This window comes from Lissotriton helveticus, chromosome 11, assembly GCF_964261635.1.
Source record: "Lissotriton helveticus chromosome 11, aLisHel1.1, whole genome shotgun sequence".
In the NCBI taxonomy this organism is placed as follows: Eukaryota; Metazoa; Chordata; class Amphibia; order Caudata; family Salamandridae; genus Lissotriton; species Lissotriton helveticus.
In genome coordinates this window covers 1093045156-1093068525 of record NC_136072.1, presented here as the reverse complement: position 1 = coordinate 1093068525, position 23370 = coordinate 1093045156, and the positions used below count along the sequence as shown (strand labels likewise).

General features: G+C 47.5%; 1 protein-coding gene and 2 non-coding genes across 3 annotated transcripts in view; 2 read left to right on the top strand and 1 right to left on the bottom strand.

Moving 5' to 3' along the window:
* LOC144790939 (serotransferrin-2-like) overlaps positions 1-23370 on the bottom strand; it is a 293556-nt gene that overhangs the window by 230419 nt on the left and 39767 nt on the right. The window lies entirely within an intron of this gene.
* On the top strand, positions 4062-4201 carry LOC144793565 (U4 spliceosomal RNA). The gene has a single exon (XR_013603052.1). It is a non-coding gene; the product is annotated as a U4 spliceosomal RNA (small nuclear RNA).
* On the top strand, positions 22939-23078 carry LOC144793562 (U4 spliceosomal RNA). The gene has a single exon (XR_013603049.1). It is a non-coding gene; the product is annotated as a U4 spliceosomal RNA (small nuclear RNA).

The window sequence follows — 23370 nt, the reverse complement described above, 5'->3', positions numbered from 1 at the left end:
CCTGCACGGGTATAGGGAGTGTGAAAGGAGAAGGCAGCAGTATGTCAAATACAATATAACACACAACAAAATCGAAACACTTGTAAATGAATTTTACAAATGTTTCAAAATAAATCAGCAAATAAAGGGTAAATGACTAACAAAGATAGGTCAAGTCAAATATTGGAAACATATAGCGTTGCAAATTATAGATATCAATGGCAAACATGAGCTCTGTGCATGACTGTGCCATACCACTCCATGCTTTACTCCTATATTTGGGACAATGGGCTGCAAAATGCACCACTGACTGCATATTGCAATCCTACTGTTCTCCTGCTGAATGGATGTGGTTAATTTGCTAATGTTGTCCTTCGTGAAGCGCTTTGATTTTTAACAAACCCTGTGACTTCAGCAGGGCAGGCCCTACATCGGACTGACCAGGACTGCACCCTGGGGGGAAAGAAAATGTGGTGCTTGTTGTGGGAGGAAGGGGGAGGGGTTGTTGCAATGTGACAGGAGGAGGTGTCAGGAAGATGGGTGGAGGGAAGGAGGGTGATGGGGTGATCACAATTACACTGAAGTACATTAAGGGCTGATTAAAAAGTTTTAAAATGACCTGATTAAACCAAGTGGGATAGACGAGCTGGTGTTTGCGAAACATTAAGTCAGGCAGCTCCCTGCACCGCCCCTCGGATTATTGTTGCCCTGGTCCTGGGCCCAGCTAGCTAATGCCCAAGGCCAGCCCTGGACTTCAGGGATGTAACACTGATGGCAGCACACTCCCACTCCGAAAATTGTTCCAGCTCCACTCTACTTAGTTACTTGTAACAATGGTTTATGAACATTAACCAGATGGTTTGTCCTAAATATGAGCATGTAAAATTGATGTGTATCCAGAGCTCCTGCCGTAACTATACATTATTTTCACTTAGTGACACTCTGATGGCCACCCTAGCCGCGCCTGCCTCATGCAGCAACATGCCAATGTTTCAGGAGAAATAAACTTAGTGAAAACCAGCATTTGTCTAGCGTTGCAGTCGATGGTCACTTAGTCAAAGGGTGACCTGGAGCAGTCTGTAGTGGGTATCGGCCAAAGAGGTTTAAGTGCATATGATTCACAGGATGGGGTATCGGTTGCTGTCAGTAGGGACGCTGAGATTGGGAACAGTGACGTTTAGTTTATACATTTGCCCAAAAAAAACAAAAAACAAATAACAGCCACAACTCCAACTCTCATTAACGTGAAGAAAGTATCCCGGGTGAAGGTGCTAACTGTTGCAGGGAGGATGGCGCGGGAGTTGAACACTTACTGAAAGTAAATGGGGCGAGTGGCGCACAAGGTTAAATGGCAGTAACACAGGCTTTATCTGCCACCCTTTCCAATTCTGTACATTAAATATAATAAACAAGGTAATAATACGCTGCAATTGCAACGTTCAAGAACAACAGAAAGGCGATAGGCAAATAGTTTGACTCCTTCTAAACTCCCCAGATGGAGTAATACTGTGAAAACTGCAGCAGTCCCGCTGGTTCTGCAGATTTTCCTCCTGGCAGGTGACAGCGCACCACTCCCAAGGGCACGTCACATGGCCCGTGGCCCGGCGGCTCCCGCCGTACCCACAGCCTGCCATGCCTAGGCCACGCTCCAGGGAGGCTGAACCCCATATAACCCACGGCAGGCTCCCAGTGCTCACCCCTCCTCTCTGCTACTCCCCACTCAGCCTCTACCGGGATCACCTCTAGAGCCGCCAGGGCCACGGTGATCCACCACTGAGCCGGGATCAGACCTGCCCTCCTCCCCCGCAGCAGCTGATCCGCCGCCTCCACCGCTCTGCAGCATGCAAGATGGCAGGGTCGCTGGTGGAGAGAGACAGCCACCTAGCAATGGCAGGTGCCCTTCATGCATGAAGGGTGTGTGTGCGCGTGCGAGAGAGAGAGAGAGAGGAGATATGGCACGGCCTGGCCCCGGGCCTCGGCACGACCTCAGTGCTCCCCAAGCGCTACCAGCCCAGCCCACGTCAACAGGCAGCAGCAGGTACCTGGATGCGGCCACTGCAATGCAATGCTCCGTTCCCGTGACTGCACCGCAGTGACATGTGCCCTGCATGTTTACACCAGGGCTGGAGGCTCGCGGGCACCTGGAAAGCATCCTGGAGAAAGTGTTTTCAGGACTGAAGAGCGAGCACACCTACGACTTTTCGGTTTCCCATCACTACTGTCTGCTCTAGGGAATGGCTCATGTTGTTAACTAAATCTTCTTCCTGTAGTAAAACAGACTGACCTCGTCCAACAGGTCTCCCACGGACAGATTTACTGTATATTTTGAAATCTCCGCGCTCAGAATAAAAACGAGGGAGTGAGGCGGCTGGTGATGTCTGGGACAGCGCACCTGCTTCTATGAAAGTGAAAGCGGGTACGGCGTGAGATTATTAAAAAACATATGATGGTCTCTGCGCACCTGTAGACGCTGAGGGGGGAGTGGTGGGGGGAGTGCAGCCGAGAGCACACACAGCGTTTCCCTTGCGGGAGCGACCAAGAGCACCATCTGTTTGAAAGTTAATTACAAACAGATGGTTTCAAAGCTCGCTCCCGCAAGGTAAACGCCAAACTTGCAGGCGTTACATTGAAAGCAATGCAATGCGTGCACGTTTTTGGCCTCAAAAGCGAATCGATTCCAAGAGGTCTTCTCCTATGCAAAGGTAAGTATGAAGGGCATACATGCCCTACTTGCAGTAAATCCAATTCGGATGGCAGTCAGCCTCGTGAACACACCAGTTGTAGCAACATGTCATACCAATGCAATATACAATTCATGTCTAAAAGCAGTTCATCCTTCCAGTCAAAATCTGACTATTCCATTAAATTGTCCCATATTTCAAATATCATCGCCGATTCCAGGGAGGATCCTACTGACATGTGCCATGTGCACTGAATATGTGATAATTTCCAGGTGGAGGGCCACATCAGGTCACAGGGCGTGGGATTATCAGGGTGTGGGAAGTCAGGGGAGGGTCAATCAGGAGACCAGGGACAGTGTTAGACCATCAGTGGGTATTTGACAGAAGAGTCCTGGGTGCACACTGTTGGCATATATTTTAAAGGGCATGGAGTACTATCTGGTAGACGATTACCGAGCTCCAGGACACCTCCGGGTAATGTTGCACTTTTAAAAGTTTCCTTAATGTATTAACATGTATTATTCCAGAGTATGAAGCCTTGGAATTTGGTGCACTTGTGTTAAACGCAGGCTTCTGGGCAGAGTTTTGAGCACCAGGTCTTATTCTTCTACAAATTAAGCACTGGTTGAATCCAACTTTCAGTAAGTTGGCCCCTTAGATTCCAGCTAATAAGGCTATGTGCTGACTGTCAAACATTAATCAAGCAGTGGCTAAAGAAATATAACATCCGGGCGCCATTTTTCCTGTTAATATGGCCGCCGTGGTGAGCCGAAAGAAAAAAAGAGACGGTGACAGTTCAGATGATGCTAGGACAGAGCACGTCTCAACCCGGCGACCCAGAAGTAATACGGCATTTTCGACTCCTTTCATCGTATTAAGGAGAGAGTTCGTACCCCCGGCGAGCCTCCGACAGTCTGGGCTGCACCTCGCTCTTTTGCCACAAACCTAAATCCTCTTCAGAGCGCGCTGTGGGATGTCCCAAGTCTGTGAGGGCCTTGAAGGCGCTTACTTTCCGAATCTTCTTCAGGCTGGCTGAGACGGAGAGCAAGCCTTCCCAGCGCACTAAAACACCTCGCCTGTCCTGAGGGAGCGATAAGCTCCTCACTCTCTCCTGAAGAGTCCTCATAATTGCCCCGGAGGAATTCTAGTTGAAGGAGTGAACGGGTCCGTTGTACCACTATACCAGAAAATGCTAATTAGCATATGGCTCCCAGAATCCTCTACGCACAATACATCCTTTCTATGAGGCTTACAAGTAACAGAGACAATCTAAAGTATTGCAGATCGCAAAAAAAGTTATTGTTGTCATAGTCTCTGGCTTTTAATTTTAGGGGGCTTTAGGTCGCTGTAGGTGTCCTAAGTTTTATCCATCATGGGTACCCCGAATGACGGTTGATCTTTAGCTTTGCGCAGTGGCAGTATCGTAGCCAATGAGGTCTAACCGAGGCGCGATTATTGCTTATTGAAAACTTTACCCAATACCCCGCTGTGGCAATTTGAAATATAGTTGCCATTGCAATTTTTGACAGTCTCTAAGGAGACTGAACATTGTTGGTTAAAAACAGAAATAAACTTATAAATAGTAAACTGAATGCATTCGGAGGATTTATTTGGTTGCTATCAGATGCTGTAGCGTGTACTGCTCTCTTTTCACCAATAGGTGGAGGACTTTAATGTACTCTGAACTCTGTGATGAGCAATGAAGATAAACGGCAAAGCGCATTTGGTAATTGGCCCATGAGGGGAACTGGATTATCACAACTGCTATTGCCTTATATGGTAATAGCAGTGCAGCATGTCACTGCGCTGCGCTGCCCTGCATTACAGGGAAAGGTTAGGACGACGGAGTAGAAAATTATTTAATTTTCCCTATTCCGTCGTCTGTCGACTCCCACCACCCTACTAAGCTTACTTGCAACGGAGGCTGTTTAATTCAGCCCTGCCAAATACCACGCATCAGGCGTTAGACTAACGTATTTTGGTGTGGTGGTCCGCATCACCACCCCAAAATGCGAAGTCACACATTTAGAGCGACGCCTTAAGTTGCAGACAAATGAAGACAGGAGCGCCCCTGTCAGTACTCATTGGGCAAAGCACGGGCCGTGCGCTGCTCTGGCAGCCCACAGTGTTTTACAGACGGAACTACACTGTGCAGTGCAACGCCACTGCACTTCTCTGCTCCGGTGTTGAATTATAACATCTCATCTGCCAGAAGATGGTTCTGGTCACGCCGGCCAGGCTGTCTCAGCTGTGATCTCACCGGCTGCAGCACTGCGGCATTCGCCACATTGTCCATTTGCCGCCCAAGACAGAACATAGAGTTATTAAGTGGGCGGCGCGAGCGGGCAGAAGTTATGTTTGTAAGTTTAGTTTTAAAGCACGCCACTGCTCGCACTGCGGCCCGTGCCTCTCATCATGATGCCCTGCTGCAACAGGACCAGCTGCTGTAGATTACTCGCCGGGAAGACTCTTGTCCATCGAGGTCAGGTGAGCCTCAATATTCTTAGATTTAATTACATTACTTTATTTGTAGTGTGAACACAGTCTTGACCAATTCACCAGTTCAAACAGAAAAACAAACAAAGTTTACCAGGCATGGATTGGGGAAGACAGAGAAGCGAGCGGAAGAGCGCTGGTTACCGTGTGCCTTACACGCCACAGCCCCAAGGACCCTGGGAGTGGGACATGAGTCGAGATGCACATGCAAGGGCAGTGGGAGGCGCCATTCCCATAGCAGAGAGGCAGGCAGCTCCTGTTGTGTGGGGCGGGTTCGAAGATGACCCGTATCCCAGCTGCTACTGGACATTCCTGCCTGGGTGCTGAAACAGTTTTGCCGGATAATGGACTGCCTGTCAGACAACAGCTGGGTACTCTTTGGTGAGAACCCCCAGGCAAAGGGAGGCAAAATGGATTTGTCATCTTCAAGCCACCCTGATTGGACACAACACAGACAGGGAGTTGCGCTATTTCCTGCGTTAAAAATAACAATGATCTGCCATTGGAACATATCTGAAGTGAATGTACATTAGTTCCTACTGTATACTTGGCCTATCGACTTGTGACATCAAGATTGTTTTTTTTGCATATATGACTTGGTTTCCCCGTTTCATCTTGTCTATTTTATTTTCAATGAGTAGGTTATCTTTGTCGCATATTTTAATTTGGTAGTACGCACTGGTGTGACTGTGGACTGCTTTGTGTCACGCTATACAGCCAATTCTCTGGTCCGTCGATGAGAACACATTTGATGGCTGTTATCTGTTCGCTAGATTTTTCAATTTCCTTGTTCGGCGATTTCCCAGGCAATTTTTATGAAAATGACTGCCTGGGAGGGGAGACACTTGTGTCACATGGAAAGATGGCCTACTGGATCTGTCGCCCTCCCGTGATCACCCTTCTGCTAGGGTGATTTTTGCCTTACGGTTATGGAGGTTCATGCTATTTGGCTATGTAGGAATGACACCGCCCACTCCTTCAATATTGCTCAGTTGACCCTCTTTTTTCCCAGCATTCTGTGTTTGGATCTGCAGGGTTAGGTTCATGCTATTTGGCTATGTAGGGATGACACCGCAATCTCCCCAAATATTGCACAGCTGGCTTTTTGTCCATATGTACAGCGTTTGGATCAACAGGGTTAGGTTTTGCCTAATAGTATTACCATCCGGTTCCAAATCCCCCCCCCTGCTCAGGGTAGGGAAGTAATTTTAAGATGACTGACCCCTTTTATGCAGTTTGTTATCGTCAGGAGACCCTCCTTCCTTTGTGTTTACTACCACTATTCGCTCATGTGACCAGAAGCGATGGGGTGACGCAGGGAGATTACCTGCTTTAAATAATGGCGTCCCCTTTGGTATCGCACTGTTACTGACACAGCCCTACCGGTTATCATGCCGTGACGTGATATTGTTGTTTTGTGCAGGCAAGCCCTGTTTCTTCTTACTGTTTAACATAGTGGTTGCTGTCTGCTCAGACGAGGCTTTCGTAATACGGACGGTATTTGTCTTAATGGGAGCCTTGTTCTGGAACGCAAGTCATCGCCAGGATGACGTCTGTCTGTATTTTACATATTGACACCTAATAGGCATGAGTATTGTTTACAATTGAGCGCTGGTTATGTTCAAAGCGGCTTTGCTACTTGCTATTGTTCCGCACTATTTATTGTCATTAATTTATTTTTAGACGCTTCACAAGGACAATTTGGGGAACTGTGCTTTAATAGATGTTGACATCATTGTGCTATGGTTTATAGCCCTATGGGGTCTGATTGTGCTCCCAACATAGGAGTCCGACCACCTCTTTTAGGCGTGGTCATGATGGGGATATTCTCAGAGTTTTGGGTCCACATTGCCCACATATACTATACAGACTATGGTCTACTTAGTATTAGGTGCAGAATCGGCTGATATAATGGGCTCTCCCGTTCCACTCAAGACGGATCATGGTCCAAGGATTGATTCTATCTCGCCTTGATTGCGGAAAGGCCCTATACCTTGGGGCCCCACAGTCCACGCTCAATAGACTTCAAATTGTCCAAAACTGTGCCGCCAGGACCCTCCTCGATATCCCACGACGAGTCTCAGTTAAAGCCCGACTGAGAGAGCTCCACTGGCTTCCTGTGAAATCGAGGATTGAATTCAAGGCCATGTGTATTGCTCACCGCTCTTACTGGGGAACAGGCCCTGCTATAAACCTCCCCTTGGTAAATGCCTCTAATCCCAATCGTCTACTCAGATCTGGGACCTCTTGTCTTACCACAGTGCCGCGAATCAAAAGAGCCAGGTGTGGAGGCCGGTCGCTCTCCTACAACCTAGCCAAAATCTGGAACACTCTCCCCCTCTCAATCAGATCTGAGCCTAAACTACTTACCTTCCGAAAACTCCTTAAAACTTGGCTTTTTAATAAATCATCTTTTTAATAAACCATCTTGGAAAGCTCCGTCTAAATCTAGCGTACTCCGCTTTAGCCCAACTTCTGTAGTGCTGGGACGCCCCTGGGTAGCCATCGCGCTTTATAAATTATTTTTTCATTTTTTTTTTCATTTCATTTCATATTGTGACGCCGACAGCTAAATAATTTACGCTACTGTTGAGTTGGACTTTTTCAATGAAAGTGTCTGTCCTCCCGTCCCTAGTTACATGTTTAGAAAGTACTCGTTAAGATCATTATCTTAGTCATTTTATGTGTTCAGATACGTATGTAGAAACGTGAGATTTTCCTGTTTGTTTGTAATTGGCTGCTTTTCTGTCCTGATTAAGGCAACCTGGCCCGGTTTTTACCCGTAATTAGTTATTCTGGTCAACGCTGACTATCTACAGGGTGACATTTCTCGCTTTTGACTTTGGGCCCTATCACCTAGTTTCAATGGATCGGGTTCGGTTAAACTTATAGATAATGAATGTATATTACTTTTTCCTGTTTTCACCTTTATTACTGACTGGTATGTTCTGTGAAGGTTTTTATATCCGTTATTTTTACTGACAGGCCGCAAACCAAGAACCATTAACTAATAAGTTCCTTGAAGAATAAGTGGTCCATGGACACGTGTGTATTATGAATATATCTTGGATATTTGGAACCCTGTATTATTGGGTTGGGGGTGAGTTTGGCTCATTTGTAAAGAGACACAAGGCTCTCTGTGGGACCCAACTGTGGGATGGGGTGTATTGACAGTTTCTTTGAATATTGATGTTGTTGAACCCAAGCAGTCCAACTCTTTGCATCTGTATTAAGTAGAGGTCCGTGGGTATCAAGTATTGGGATTCCCATGTTGAAATTCCTTTAGCCAGCAAGTACGAGACGTTTTTGGTCTTTATACTTTCTTTCTGTCATAGATCCTGCAACACAGGTCCACTTCCTATTTGAGGTTGATTGCAATTTTGGAGGTTCACATCTTTTCACCATACAACTTATATTGATTGCTTAGTTGAACACTGATGAAGTGAGAATAAACAATATTTTTATATTCCCCCATTTTTAGTCTGTATATAGCCAGGTTGATTGACTTTTGGGTCTCCTTTGCTCTAATTGGGCAAGTGTCCATCTGGATACAATCAGTTTTAATTCACAAATGTCATAACACTGTATAGATTTGTGTCTTTATTCATTTTGTTATTTCATCTGGTCTATTTGTGCATCTAATTTGTCTGTTCTTTCCCTCTTACAAAAACAATGTGTGTGTTGTCTAGGGGTTCATAATATATATGAATATTCAAAGTTTAATTGTGTACTTTTTATATGTAGGGGCATATTATATATTTGTTATATCATGTGGGTTGTCTCTAGCTAGTGATGTTTTTTGGATGTTATGCTGATGTGTTATTTATGTTATGTCTTGTTTATAATTGTTACAGCCCTGACAAAGTTCCCTCTGGCAATTGGTAACGAAACGCTTTGGCTGTGCGCCAGTTTTATGACTAACTTAATAAAAGAAGTATTTTGGACAAAAATGGCTTGATTGATTGACTTTGCAACCAGTGCACCTTCCATTTTTTCTCAACATGAAGTGCCGTCATGTTGACATTAGAATAAGCTTCTGATGAGCTTGTAGGCTCTTGCATGCTTTTGGTATTTGTATAGTCTAGAGCAGAGGTCTTCAAACTTTTGGATGCCGACACCCCCCTGTCAACATTTTGAGGCGTAAGAACCCCCTCCAGACAAAACTTTCTAAACCTGTAGGCAGGGCTACTAGAATTATAAGGCAGGTGAGGACCAAATTACGGGACAGGCTTGACTAAATTGTGTGGGAAGAAAATGTACATGATGTTATGTGATGCCACGTATTTTGGGATAGCATTGCTTCATTATTTTGACATTTTTTACACACAGTGACACTGGGGAAAGATTTCACCCCATCAGTACCCGTTTATAACCAAAATACAGCAATTAACATCAGAAAGATTTCTAGACAACTTTTGAGAAGGGCCTTCGACTCCGCAGGAATACGTGCTGCCACATTAGAAGCTCACCTGGCCCTGGCCAGGAGAAGCAGGGGTTCCTTAAAAACCTGGCGGTTTTGTGCAGGGTTAAGCAGTCGACCCATGCAGCTTTCTTCTCACCCCTTCCCTTCCATCCCTCTCTCCTCTCCTAACCCCGGATCCCTCTCTCACTTTGCAGGCCATTTTCTTTCGCCCCTTTTTACAACTTCTGAACTCTCCCTATTCAACCTCTCACTTCACCTTTAATCACCTCTTGCCATTCTGTCTTTTCACTGCCCTCATCTCTAACAGTATCTCGCATTTATCTCATGGCCTCTCTGATCCCGTCACCTCCCATGCCCCTCAGCACTTCTCATTCACCTCGTCTCTCCATTCAAATTTTTGTCTATTTGTATCCTACACCTCTCCACCCCCCATTCAACTTTCACATCTCCCCTTTGTTCTAACAGAAGCCCTCACCTTTGGCTCACACTCACTTCTTGCGTGTCCACACTTCTCTTCGGCAATTCACATTTCTCCTCATCCCTGACCTCTTCAATCAAATTCTCTCACTCCCTTGCTGTCCTCTCTCATCCTCTCATCTCTCCTCACCAAGCATATGGGTCGGACCCGTATGCTCCTCTCGGCCTGTGCCACTCTGCTTATTCTTCCCTAATTCAAGAAGGCATGTGTTGTCTGTCTCGCTGTTTTGGTGCAGGCCGCGCAGTTATGGAACTTGCACCCTCCTTTGCTTCGCTCCACCAAGAATCTATTATCCTTTAGGAAGATATAAAAACCTTTCTCGATGCTCTGTAGGTTACCCAATTTGGCTTGTTCTCCTTCTCCTTCTGTGTGTTTCTCATTTGGCTACAGGCAGCAGATGGTTATTAGCCCCAGGACATCTTTTGGTAACAGTAGCGCACTACAAATGTAAATAATAATAATAGGCAAAAGCAGGGGAGTCACTAGACCAGAACTTCGGAGGGGTGGCTAACACTCTCAGCCAGGGCTGGTCTTAACACTGGTCGTACACGGTGCAACAGTCTTTTTCGGTGCCCCACCCCCGTTTCTTCCTTCTCAATGAATTCCTTCACTGCCACTCACCAACAATGCACCTCATCTCTCTATAGCACCTTTCTAACAGACATTTCATTTTTCATAGCGCTACTCATAGTTTACTCACACTCATTTTTGTGATCTGCATGGTACATATTCTTTTAGCAGGCACATTAACCCTTTGCACTGTGTGGGTGACAAGAGTGCCCATGTGAGTGCACAGTGAGCGATGCAACAGTGCGAGAGTAGGGTAAGAGGAGTGACTGCAGGGCGAGTAAGGTGGTGTATGAATTTGGGTGCGGATGCAAGTTCAGAATGGGACGAATGAATGTAAGATTACTGATGGACTTATTTGAGTGGGTTGCATATTGAGCAGTGGGGGGGACAGGTGAGTGAAGTGTCACATGAGTGCAGGATGAGTAGTGTACTCGTGTGACTGCAGGGTGAGGTATAGGGTGAACAGCGCAAGTGCATTGTGAGCGCAGAGTGATCACTATGAGTGCAGGGTGAGCGGGTGAATGGTGTGAGTGCATGGTGATCAGTGTGAGTGCATTATGATCGCTGTGAGTGTAGGGGTAGCGTGAAAGTGAAGGGCGAGAATGAGGAATAAGTTGCCTGAATGCAGGGTGCATTCCCAGGCACTTGAAGTAACTCAGCATGTTATTGACGGCGGCGTAGGGTTTAAGATCTAAGTTAAGCTATTGCAGCATTATTCGGGGATCGAGGGTGGAGGAAATAAATAATGTGCTGATCCTGCAACAAACTTACAGTCATATGGTTAGGGTTGCCAGCAGATTATTTTGATGGCCTAGTCGGTACAAAAATAAGCAGTCACCTAAAGCTGTATTTTCAGCACTTATTTGTGCATACTTCGAACAGCAAATATAAATAGAAAGCACTTTTAATTGTGTTCTAGGGCTGCCTCAATGATCCATGACTGACAATTAAAGCGAACAAAGACAGAAAAGTCACATAACGAATGCATACATACTTTTTTATTTAAAAGTCTATTTAGGGGGGGCGTGGCTAGCAGCCAAGAGAAATGGCCGCTGCTTAGAGGAGCTCCGGGGTAGGATCGCTTCCCCATTCATCCTGTAATTAATCCGACGTCTAAATTGCACCCAGAGTCGCTGCACACAGACCGGAGACGGAGCGCCATCCACCGCTCCAACTCCGAAGCCCGGGAGTGCCCAGAACCGTGCGGGACGAGCTCCGTTTGGAAAGGCCTACGGGAATAACTGGAGCCGCGGCCTCAATTAGTGCGGGCCGCCTGAAGTCAGCGGTAGGCCCGACAAGCTGCGAGAAGGCGGGAGACGAGGAGACAGGTCCGGAGTGACGGAGGGACTAAGAGGAACACAGGCTGTCCGCTGCCGCCCATAGGAGTGCACAGAGGCCCGTGAGGGGACGCCCTGAAGGTTCAACGGCAACGCCTCCAGCGGGGACAGAACAGCGAGCAGACACGGACGGATGGGACTCCCGCAAACCGGAGAGGCGGTAAGGGGTCCACAGCCCAACACCGCTGCAATTTACTGCCGCATAGAGGGAAGAGTGGGGGCCACGACTGAGGCTTAAAGTGTGTTGCCCGAGGCCCGAGGACAATCCCAGAAGTGGGGAGCTACATATGCTGCCTGGCCAAACAGCGCTGACCAGGCATTGAGTCCGACAGAGGGCAAGAACTACTCCAGCAAGACTGGTCTCGGACTATCCTGAGATCCCCTGCACTCCCAGTAAGTGCAGGACCTGTTACATATAGCTGATACAGGCGAACGCTGCAGAGCCCTCACTGTATTGAACATTTGCGCTTCACCAACAGCTAGTGAATTGCGCCTGCAGACCTCAACATTGGCGTTCCAGCCACCAGCAACATGAGTGGTAGGGGACCACGTACGAACCAACAGAGCAAGTTGGACCAATATGCATACACAAAAGACTTCCCACCGCTCTCTGGCAAGGCGGACCAACCGAAGAAAGATGCAGTGGCGTCAGTGGGACCCAAGGTTACACTGGAAGACATCATGGCGGCCCTAAATAGCGTTCAGACGACGGTGGGCGCCATATCATCGGACATCAGTCTCCTACGCGCTGACTTCCACAAAATGTCGGATAGAGTAACAGACGTCGAACGTGTGACAACATCCCTGTCAAAGGACTCCGCGCTCCTAATTAAAAAAGTTACACGCTTGGAGGAAGAAAACAGGAAGATGGCGGCAAAGCTCGACGACCAGGAAGGATGTTCCCGTCGCAACAACGTTCGAATTATGGGGATTCCGGAATCGGAAGGCGGCCCTGCAATGGACTTGTATGTTGAAGAACTTATCAAATCGCGCTTGCAACCGAGAAGCCTCTCCGTCTTCTTCTTGGTAGAGCGGGCGCACAGAGTGCCGGGTGGACGTCCAAAACTCAGTCATCTCCTTCTTTCCAGACTATACTGCAGCGGTTGCGGCAAGGCGTAGAAGCTTCCTGGAGGTAAAGAAGGCACTAAGGGCCTGTGAACTGCCGTACTCCATGTTATTCCCAGCTAAATTGCGTGTTGTAGCGGACGGCAAGACATGGTTCTTCGAGTCACCGGAGGAGGCCCACGATTGGTTAGAGGGATGGAGAGTGGCTGGACAGGAGGGTAAAACACCTAAAAGCAGACGACCTCGTGGAAGACAAGTAAGCCCGGAGAAGGATGAGCATCCTCAAGATGACAGCAACCACACACAGGAGAGGCTGGACGACGTGGAGAGCTGAAAAGGACACGGACACTCCTTGGCGCTATACTGGCAATGGAACTATAACTGAAGCAGACTCTGGAGCAGGGGGAGCTGTTATCCTTCCTGGACTTCCCGCTCCCAAACGTGCAAGTACTGTTCATGGGGTTGGGTAGTAAGCACTCTGCTCAGTTGTGGTGGCAGGCAGTTTTGAGTCCGCAGGGCAGGGAGGCAGGGAGGGGTTCGGTGAGGGTGGGATTGTTCTATGCTTATTTTAACAGTGTTTTTTTTTAGGTATTCACACACAGACAGCAATGTTGCAGCATGGCTCATGGAGCATGATTTTTATTTTATCCTAACGGATGGCGTCGGTAAGGGTGGGAGTGGCGGGAATGTCATCCGAAAGTACAAGGCGGACTGAACCTTTGAGGGCCACTGATACAATGCGGTCTACTCTCTCACTGCTAACATGGAATGTGAGGGGTCTAGGGGACAAAATAAAGAAACGGATAGTTTTGCAGAATATCAAGAGAACGGGTGCAGCAGTGATATTGCTGCAAGAAACACACCTCACAGGTACAGCCAGTAAAGCGATGGATAGATGGGGATACAAAATGATGATTCACTCGGAATTTACATCAGGCTCACATGGGGTAGGCATACTAATGAAAAAGCAGTTCCCATTGATAGTGCTTAGTACTAAAACAGATGCACAAGGGAGATTTGCAGCGATTAGGACGCAGTGGGAGAGACGTCCCCTTAACATTGTCTCAGTCTATATTCCCCCGGCACTGCATACTGTGGCTTTGCCGGACCTCAGTGACTTCCTACTTAACCTTCCAGAGGGAGAACTCCTTATCGGTGGGGATTTTAACGCAACATTACATGATACTCTGGAAAGATTCCTGGAGAGGGTGGGGACATCTGGAGGGTCGCACCTGCAGAGTTTTCTGGAGGCAGTGGGCCTAATAGATCTTTGGAGACGGAACCATCGCACAGAACGCCAATATACATATCATATAAAAGTGCAGCTGAACACCTGGCGCCTCACATGCTAAATATGTTCCTTGACAGTCTGGAAAGGGGTGAATTACCCCGGACCAGCGCACGGCCACAATCTTAGCAATTTTAAAACCCGGTAAGCCAGCGGAGAGATGTACCTCATACCGACCCATCTCCCTTATGAATGCTGAAGCCAAAATCCTGGCGAAGCTGTTGGCTAAACGAATCACGCCACACCTCACAACACTCCTACACCCAGACCAGTCCGGCTTTATGCCAGGTAGGAACACAGCGTTGAATCTGAGGAGAATACATGGGGTGCTGGCCAGAGCGGAATACTTGGAGGAACCGGCGGTAGTGCTCTCTTTGGATGCCCATATGGCATTTGACATGGTTAAGTGGCCATTCTTATTCGCGGTGTTAAAGCACCTTGGGTTTGGTCCCAATTTTGTTTCATGGATGCGACTCCTCTATACCAAGCCATTGGCACATGTCACTGCCAATGGTCACATGTCACATGACTTTCCTCTGGCACGGGGCACGCGCCAAGGCTGCCCGCTATCACCGTTACTTTTTGCCTTGGTCCTCGAGCCTTTGGCGGCATGGCTGCGGTGGGAGCCAACGATCAAGGGCCTTAAATGGACGGACGACTGGGAGGACCGAGTGTCCCTCTACGCCGATGACCTGTTGCTTTATTTGACCAACCCAAGGCGCTCTATATTGACCCTCCTAGATGTATGTGCGGCCTATGGTGAGGCTTCGGGATACACCATTAACTGGTCAAAATCCATCCTCTACGTACTTCATGGCCCTCCGCCACTCCTACCTGACGACTGTTCGCTTACGATGGCCGGCAGCTCGTTCAAATACCTGGGGATTCATGTCACTGCCGATGCTAGGGAATTTTACATTAAAAACCTGCAGCCCCCCCTAGAACGGCTTAAAATAGATGTGCGCCACTGGGGGACGCTGCCGCTCACCTTGCTGGGAAAGGCGGCGCTTTTCAAGATGATGGCATTGCCTCGCTTCCTTTATGTTCTGGAAAACACACTGTATCAGGTTCAACCTCCCTACTTCAAAGCCATTAAAGCACAGGTCTCTGGTCTCCTATGGGGTAACAAACCGCCACGCATAGCTCAGGTCAAGCTGGTGAGGGGATGGTACGACGGTGGAATAGCACTCCGTGATGTACAACTCTACTACTGGGCAGCGCAGCTTAAGGTAATCAATCACTGGCTACACATCCCACACTCAGTCCCAGCGTATAAGGCAGACAGGGCACAACTTGGCACCAGCACCATGCTCTCTCCCCTCTATGACAAAAACTTGGAGCTAACAATGTTCGGTCCCCTAAGGCATACGCTGATATTATGGCATGCTGCACAGACAAAACTGGGGTGGAGAGGGGTAATGACGCAACTTACTCCGTTATGGGACAACAAACAAACTGGGAAAGCTCCGAAACAGTAAGGGCTTCGCCCATTGGCATGACATAGGGATATCTACAGTGGGTGACATGTGGCAGGGTGGGGAAGTGGTGTTGTTTGAACGTCTCCAGCAATTATACGATATGGCGCCCTCTGAACACAACAGATATATACAAATCAGACATGCCCTGATATCGGTGATTCCTCCCAGCTCTGATGTTCCGGAGGCATCCCCTATGGAGGATAGACTACTGACAGATGTTATGCATAAGAAAGCTACATCATTCACATATTGGAAATTGATAAACAACTTACCCGACCCCACAGGCCCGCTTAAAGCTAAGTGGACACAGGACGTAGGGGAGATGGATGAATCCGAGTGGCAGGAAGCGTTGGCATCTCCGAGAGAGGCGGGAGTACCCTCACGTCTTAGATTGGTACAATTAAAAATTTTGCACCGTACTACACTAGACCAGTCTTACACAAGATGCAGCGAATAGAGCACCCCTTTTGTCTCAGAGGGTGTGGGGATGAAGGAACGTACTACCATACGATATGGGACTGTCCCAGAATAATAACATACTGGACCCAGGTAATGCGCACTATGTCTCAGGTACAGAAGGTATCGCTTGTACCTGACCCACGCAGATGTTTGTTAAATATATGGGAACCCAATGATCTTACACGCCATGGACAAACTTGGGTCACGTTCGGTATAATGATAGCTAAGAGGAACATAGCACAGAAGTGGGGCGCGGTGGGGGTGCCTTCCCTCTCAGCATGGGGCATAAACATGGATGAGGCTATGATAACGGAACGGGCAGTGTTTACTAATAGAGGATGCCCCAGAAAGTGGTCTAAAATTTGGGGAGCTTGGAATGATTACAGGGGGGGTATTTGTGATCCACCTGCGGACAATGAAAGTGATGGCTCGGATGAGGATGGGGAATGAGGGGTGGGGGGAGGTGGGGATGACCGGAGTGGCACTGACAGACAATCGAAGGGATAGAATATGTATAATAATTGCAGAAATATATAACGATGTATTAAGAAGTGTTCCAAAAATGCCGTCTATACGATTGTTACAACTTGCTGATGTGATGAAAACAACAAAAATGTTCTTTTAAAAAAAAAAAAAAGTATATTTAGTGTCAAGAGGGGGGTCTTTGCAGGCTCTTTAAACAAAACAGGCAGGCATTTTTCTTTTGGCAACCCTACTTTATATTCCTTTTCATGAAATGCATTCTCACACTACAGCAGTAATTGTAAAATACAAATGTAAGGAATAGGCAGAGTGGGGACCCAGGGTGTACAGGAACCAGGAAAAAACTAAGCCTCTGTAACCAGTTTACATAGGCATGTAAATATGCAAACGGTCTTTAAAGACCTGTGAAAAACTCAGGCGTGCCGAAGATAATACTCCAGACACTGCCCAGCTGAGCCCCCAGCAGCTCGAGTTGCACTGCAGCAGCCTGGTCTGAGACACAGTACGGGGAAAGAGGGGGGGCAGAAGTGTGACTGTGAAGGTGCGAACCCCTTTCCATCGCTCCACGGCCCCCCTGGGTGTCGAGCCCCACAGTTTGAAGACCCGTGGTCTAGAGTATGATGTACCTCATGTGTTCCCAGTGGAGATGCTCATTAACATTGCCTTGTTTCTGGTGTCCTCCTAAGTTCAGGGTTATTTGGCTCTTGTCCTAAACCAGATAAACAAGTTCATTAATTCCTCATTTAACCCACTCAGGAGTCAGTTACATTTTCCTTTTCTTCAGGGTCACTCAATGAGTCCAGTCCATTGTTGCCCTTGTGCTTCACTGGCAGAACTATTCCTTTAGTAAACATCTGCACCTTGAACATGAGACCCCATCAAACCGGCCCTTCACTGATGCCGTGTAGCCAGACAGATAATTTTTTAAGCCCCTGAATCACGCCCTGGTGCACTCTGTAAGCCCAATCTCCCTGCAAGACAAGCTTCAAACCTATCTGTCAAGGGTACTCAGGTGAAGGGTAGCACCTCTAGTTACCGCTTACAGGTATTGAAATATTTGTATGTCTGTGTAACTTCTTCAATACAGCCCCCCCAAGCTTTAGAACACAGCTGTGACCCGAGTAATAAAGTAAACTCATCACCCACCTCCACTTCCGAAGATTCCTCAAGACTTGGCTGGTCCCTTCTCATCTAGTAAGTAAGGCATGCAGCCACTAATTACATAAGCATAACTGTGGCCCATGTGGTTCCACAGTCTGAGGTGCACAGCCTCAGAAAGGGGGGCCTTCGGCCCTTGCAATCCAAAATACGATTCACATCATCTTTTCGTTTACACATTACCAGTTCATTATACACTCTTGTCCCAGTTATTTTGGATTGCAAGGGCCCAAGGGCCCCCTTTCAGGGGCTGTGCACCTTGGACTGTGGAACCACGTGGGCCACAGTTATGCTTCTATATCTTTGTTGTGCATGGGCAGAGCACGCACCGAGGTTTGCACGCCATAATCTTCAGCCTTGGATCATTTGTTTAAAGCGTGATTAAAAAGTAAAAAAACAAAAAACGGGTGTGCATTCTCCTCCCCAAATGTGTTCAATGATACTGGTGACACCCAGGAGATTTCATGAAACCACAGAACATTCTAACAAGCATTGGCATAGCCAATAGGTCTCGCCTTTGGGACCTTATAAGTGTTTAGTTATCCAGCACAATATCCTTGGTGCACCAACATTGACTGTTGCATGGCTAAACACTTATAAGGTCCCAAAGGCGAGACCTATTGGCTATGCCAATGCTTGTTACCTTGAACCTACAGTACTTGTTGATTCAAGAATACATTCCAACTAAACAGGAATTCTTGAGTCCTTAGTTAATGCTTTTAATTTCAGGAGTGCTGAAACTAGGGCTGCATGAGGTGCTGCACTACCCCCAGAATAACCTTTCCAGAATTCAAAAAGCAAATTATCAATAAATTGGCCTTTCCTTTTGTTTTTATATTGACGCATTTGCTGTGCATCCAAAGGCAGAGGTCAAATTTCAGGTAATGTCTTCTGACAAAGTGCTGCTTATTCTTCTCTTAACATGGAGATTCACGTTTACTTTCCACTTTCCTTAATCTAAAATATGTGAATTTTGCATCCAAGTAACAATCCTGCACGGGTATAGGGAGTGTGAAAGGAGGAGGCAGCAGTATGTCAAATATTATCTAACACACAACAAATTCGAAACACTTGTAAATTAACTTTACAAATGTTTAAAAATAAATCAGCAAATAAAGAGTAAATGACTAACAAAGATAGGTCAAGTCAAATATTGGAAACATATAGGGTTGCAAATTATAGATATCAATGGCAAACATGAGCTCTGTGCATGACTGTGCCATACCACTCCATGCTTTACTCCTATATTTGGGACAATGGGCTGCAAAATGCCCCACTGACTGCATATTGCAATCCTACTGTTATCCTGCTGAATGGATGTGGTTAATTTGCTAATGTTGTCCTTCGTGAAGCGCTTTGATTTTTAACAAACCCTGTGACTTCAGCAGGGCAGGCCCTACATCGGACTGACCAGGACTGCACCCTGGGGGGAAGAAAATGTGGTGCTTGTTGTGGGAGGAAGGGGGAGGGGTTGTTGCAATGTGACAGGAGGAGGTGTCGGGAAGATGGTTGGAGGGAAGGAGGGTGATCACAATTATACTGAAGTACATTAAGGGCTGATTAAAACGTTTTAAAATGACCTGATTAAACCAAGTAGGATAGACGCGCTGGTGTTTGCAAAACATTAAGTCAGGCAGCTCCCTGCACCGCCCCTCAGATTATTGTTGCCCTGGTCCTGGGCCCAGCTAGCTAATGCCCAAGGCCAGCCCTGGACTTCAGGGATGTAACACTGATGGCAGCACACTCCCACTCCGAAAATTGTTCCAGCTCCACTCTACTTAGTTACTTGTAACAATGGTTTATGAACATTAACCAGATGATTTGTCCTAAATATGTGCATGTAAAATTGATGCGTATCCAGAGGTCCTGCAGTAACTATACATTATTTTCACTTATTGACACTCAGGTGGCCACCCAAGCCGCGCCTGCCTCATGCAGCAACATGCCAATGTTTCAGGAGAAATAAACCTGGAGCAGTCTGTAGTGGGTATCGGCCAAAGAGGTTTAAGTGCATATGATTCACAGGATGGGGTCTCGGTTGCTGTCAGTAGGGACGCTGAGATTGGGAACAGTGACGTCTAGTTTATACATCTGCCCAAAACCCCCCCAAAAAAATAACAGCCACAACTCCAACTCTCATTAACGTGAAGAAAGTATCCCGGGTGAAGGTGCTAACTGCCGCCGGGAGGATGGCGCAGGGAGTTGAACACTTACTGAAAGTAAATGGGGCGAGTGGCGCACAAGGTTAAATGGCAGTAACACAGGCTTTATCTGCCACCCTTTCCAATTCTGTACATTAAATATAATAAACAAGGTAATAATACGCTGCAATTGCAACGTTAGAGAACAACAGAAAGGCGATAGGCAAATAGCTTGACTCCTTCTAAACTCCCCAGACAGAGTAATACTGTGAAAACTGCAGCAGTCCCGCTGGTTCTGCAGAATTTCCCCCTGGCAGGTGACAGCGCACCACTCCCAAGGGCACGTCACATGGCACGTGGCCCGGCGGCTCCCGCCGTACCCACAGCCTGCCATGCCTGGGCCACGCTCCAGGGAGGCTGAACTCCATATAACCCACGGCAGGCTCCCAGTGCTCACCCCTCCTCTCTACTACTCCCCACTCAGCCTCTACCGGGATCACCTCTAGAGCCGCCAGGGCCACGGTGATCCACCACTGAGCCGGGATCAGACCTGCCCTCCTCCCCAGCAGCTGATCCGCCGCCTCCACCGCTCTGCAGCATGCAAGATGGCAGGGTCGCTGGTGGAGAGAGACAGCCGCCTGGCAATGGTAGGTGCCCTTCAAGCATGAAGGCGTGTGTGTGTGTGCGCTTGCGAGAGAGAGAGAGAGAGGAGAGGTGGCACGGCCTGGCCCCGGGCCTCGGCACGACCTCAGTGCTCCCCATGCGCTACCAGCCCAGCCCACGTCAACAGGCAGCAGCAGGTACCATGATGCGGCCACTGCAATTCAATGCTCCGTTCCCGTGACTGCACCGCAGTGACATGTGCCCTGCATGTTTACACCAAGGCTGGAGGCTCGCGGGCACCTGGAAAGCATCCTGGAGAAAGTGTTTTCAGGACTGAAGAGCGAGCGCACCTACTACTTTTCGGTTTCCCATCACTACTGTCTGCTCTAAGGAATGGCTCATGTTGTTTACTAAATCTTCTTCCTGTAGTAAAACAGACTGACCTCGTCCAACAGGTCTCCCATGGACAAAGTTACTGTATATTTTGAAATCACTGCGCTCAGAATAAAAACGAGGAAGTGAGGCGGCTGGTGATGTCTGGGACAGCGCACCTGCTTCTATGAAAGTGAAAGCGGGTACGGCGCGAGATTATTAAAAACATATGGTCTCTGCGCGCCTGTAGACGCTGAGGTGGGAGTGGTGAGGGGAGTGCAGCCGAGAGCACACACAGCGTTTCCCTTGCGGGAGTGACCAAGAATACCATCTGTTTGAAAGTTAATTACAAACAGATGGTTTTAAAGCTCGCTCCCGCAAGGGAAACGCCAAACTGGCAGGCGTTACATTGAAAGCAATGCAATGCGTGCACGTTTTTGGCCTCAAAAGCAAATCGATTCCAAGAGGTCTTCTCCTATGTAACGCATGCACGCTGCGTAGGCAAGACCTAAAAACGGTCTCAGTGTCATGAAAAACATACATGGTAAGTATGAAGGGCATACATGCCCTACTTGCAGTAAATCCAATTCGGATGGCAGTCAGCCTCGTGAACACACCAGTTGTAGCAACATGTCATACCAATGCAATATACAATTCATGTCTAAAAGCAGTTCATCCTTCCAGTCAAAATCTGACTATTCCCTTAAATTGTCCCATATTTAAAATATCATCGCCGATTCCAGGGAGAATCCTACAGACATGTGCCATGTGCACTGAGTATGTGGTAATTTCCAGGTGGAGGGCCACATCAGGTCACAGGGCGTGGGATTATCAGGGTGTGGGAAGTCAGGGGAGGGTCAATCAGGAGACCAGGGACAGTGTTAGACCATCAGTGGGTATTTGACAGAAGAGTCCTGGGTGCACACTGTTGGCATATATTTTAAAGGGGCATGGAGTACTATCTGGTAGACGATTACCGAGCGCCAGGACACCTCTGGGTAACCATTGCACTTTTAAAAGTTTCCTTAATGTATTAACATGTATTATTCCAGAGTATGAAGCCTTGGAATTTGGTGCACTTGTGTTAACCGCAGGCTTCTGGGCAGAGTTTTGAGCATCAGGTCTATTCTTCTACAAATTAAGCACTGGTTGAATCCAACTTTCAGTAAGTTGGCCCCTTAGATTCCAGCTAATAAGGCTATGTGTTGACTGTCAAACATTAATCAAGCACTGGCTTAAGAAATATATCATCCGGGCGCCATTTTTCCTGTTAATATGGCCGCCGTGGTGAGCCGAAAGAAAAAAGAGACGGTGACAGTGCAGATGATGGTAGGACAGAGCACGTCTCAACCCGGCGACCCAGAAGTAATACGGCATTTTCGATCCCTACTTTCATCGTATTAAGGAGAGCGGTCGAACCCCCTGCGACCCTCCGACAGTCTGGGCTGCACCTCGCTCTTTTGCCACAAACCTAAATCCTCTTCAGAGCGCGCTGTGGGATGTCCCAAGTCTGTGAGGGCCTTGAAGGCGCTTACTTTCCGAATCTTCTTCAGGCTGGCCGAGACGGAGAGCAAGCCTTCCCAACGCACTAAAACACCTCGCCTGTCCTGAGGGAGCGATAAGCTCCTCACTCTCTCCTGAAGAGTCCTCATAATTGCCCCGGAGGAATTCTAGTTGAAGGAGTGAACGGCTCCGTTGTACCACTATACCAGGAAATGCTAATTAGCATATGGCCCCCAGAATCCTCTGCGCACAATACAGCCTTTCTATGAGGTTTACAAGTAACACAGACAATCTAAAGTATTGCAGATCGTAAAAAGAGTTATTGTTGTCATAGTCTCTGGCTCCTAGTTGTAGGGTGCTATAGGTCGCTGTAGGTGTCCTAAGTTTTTTCCATCATGGGTACCTCGAATGACGGTTATTCGTTAGCTTTGCGCAGTGGCAGTATCGTAGCCAATGAGGTTTAACCGAGGCGCGATTATTGCTTATTGAAAACTTTACCCAATACCCCGCTGTGGCAATTTGAAATATAGTTGCCATTGCAATTTTTGATAGTCTCTAAGGAGACTGAATGTTGTTGGTCTAAAACAGAAATAAACTCAGAAATAATCTGAATGCATTCGAAGTTTTCTTTGGTTGCATTCAGAAACTGTGGCGTGTAATGCTTTCTTTTCACCAACAGGTGGAGGACTTTAATGTACTCTGAACTCTGTGATGAGCAATGAAGATAAACGGCAAAGCGCATTTGGTAATTCTGGATTATCACAACTGCTATTGTTTAAATGGTAATGTCACTGCGCTGCGCTGCCCTGCATCACAGGGAAAGGTTAGGACGACGGAATAGAATTTATTTAATTTC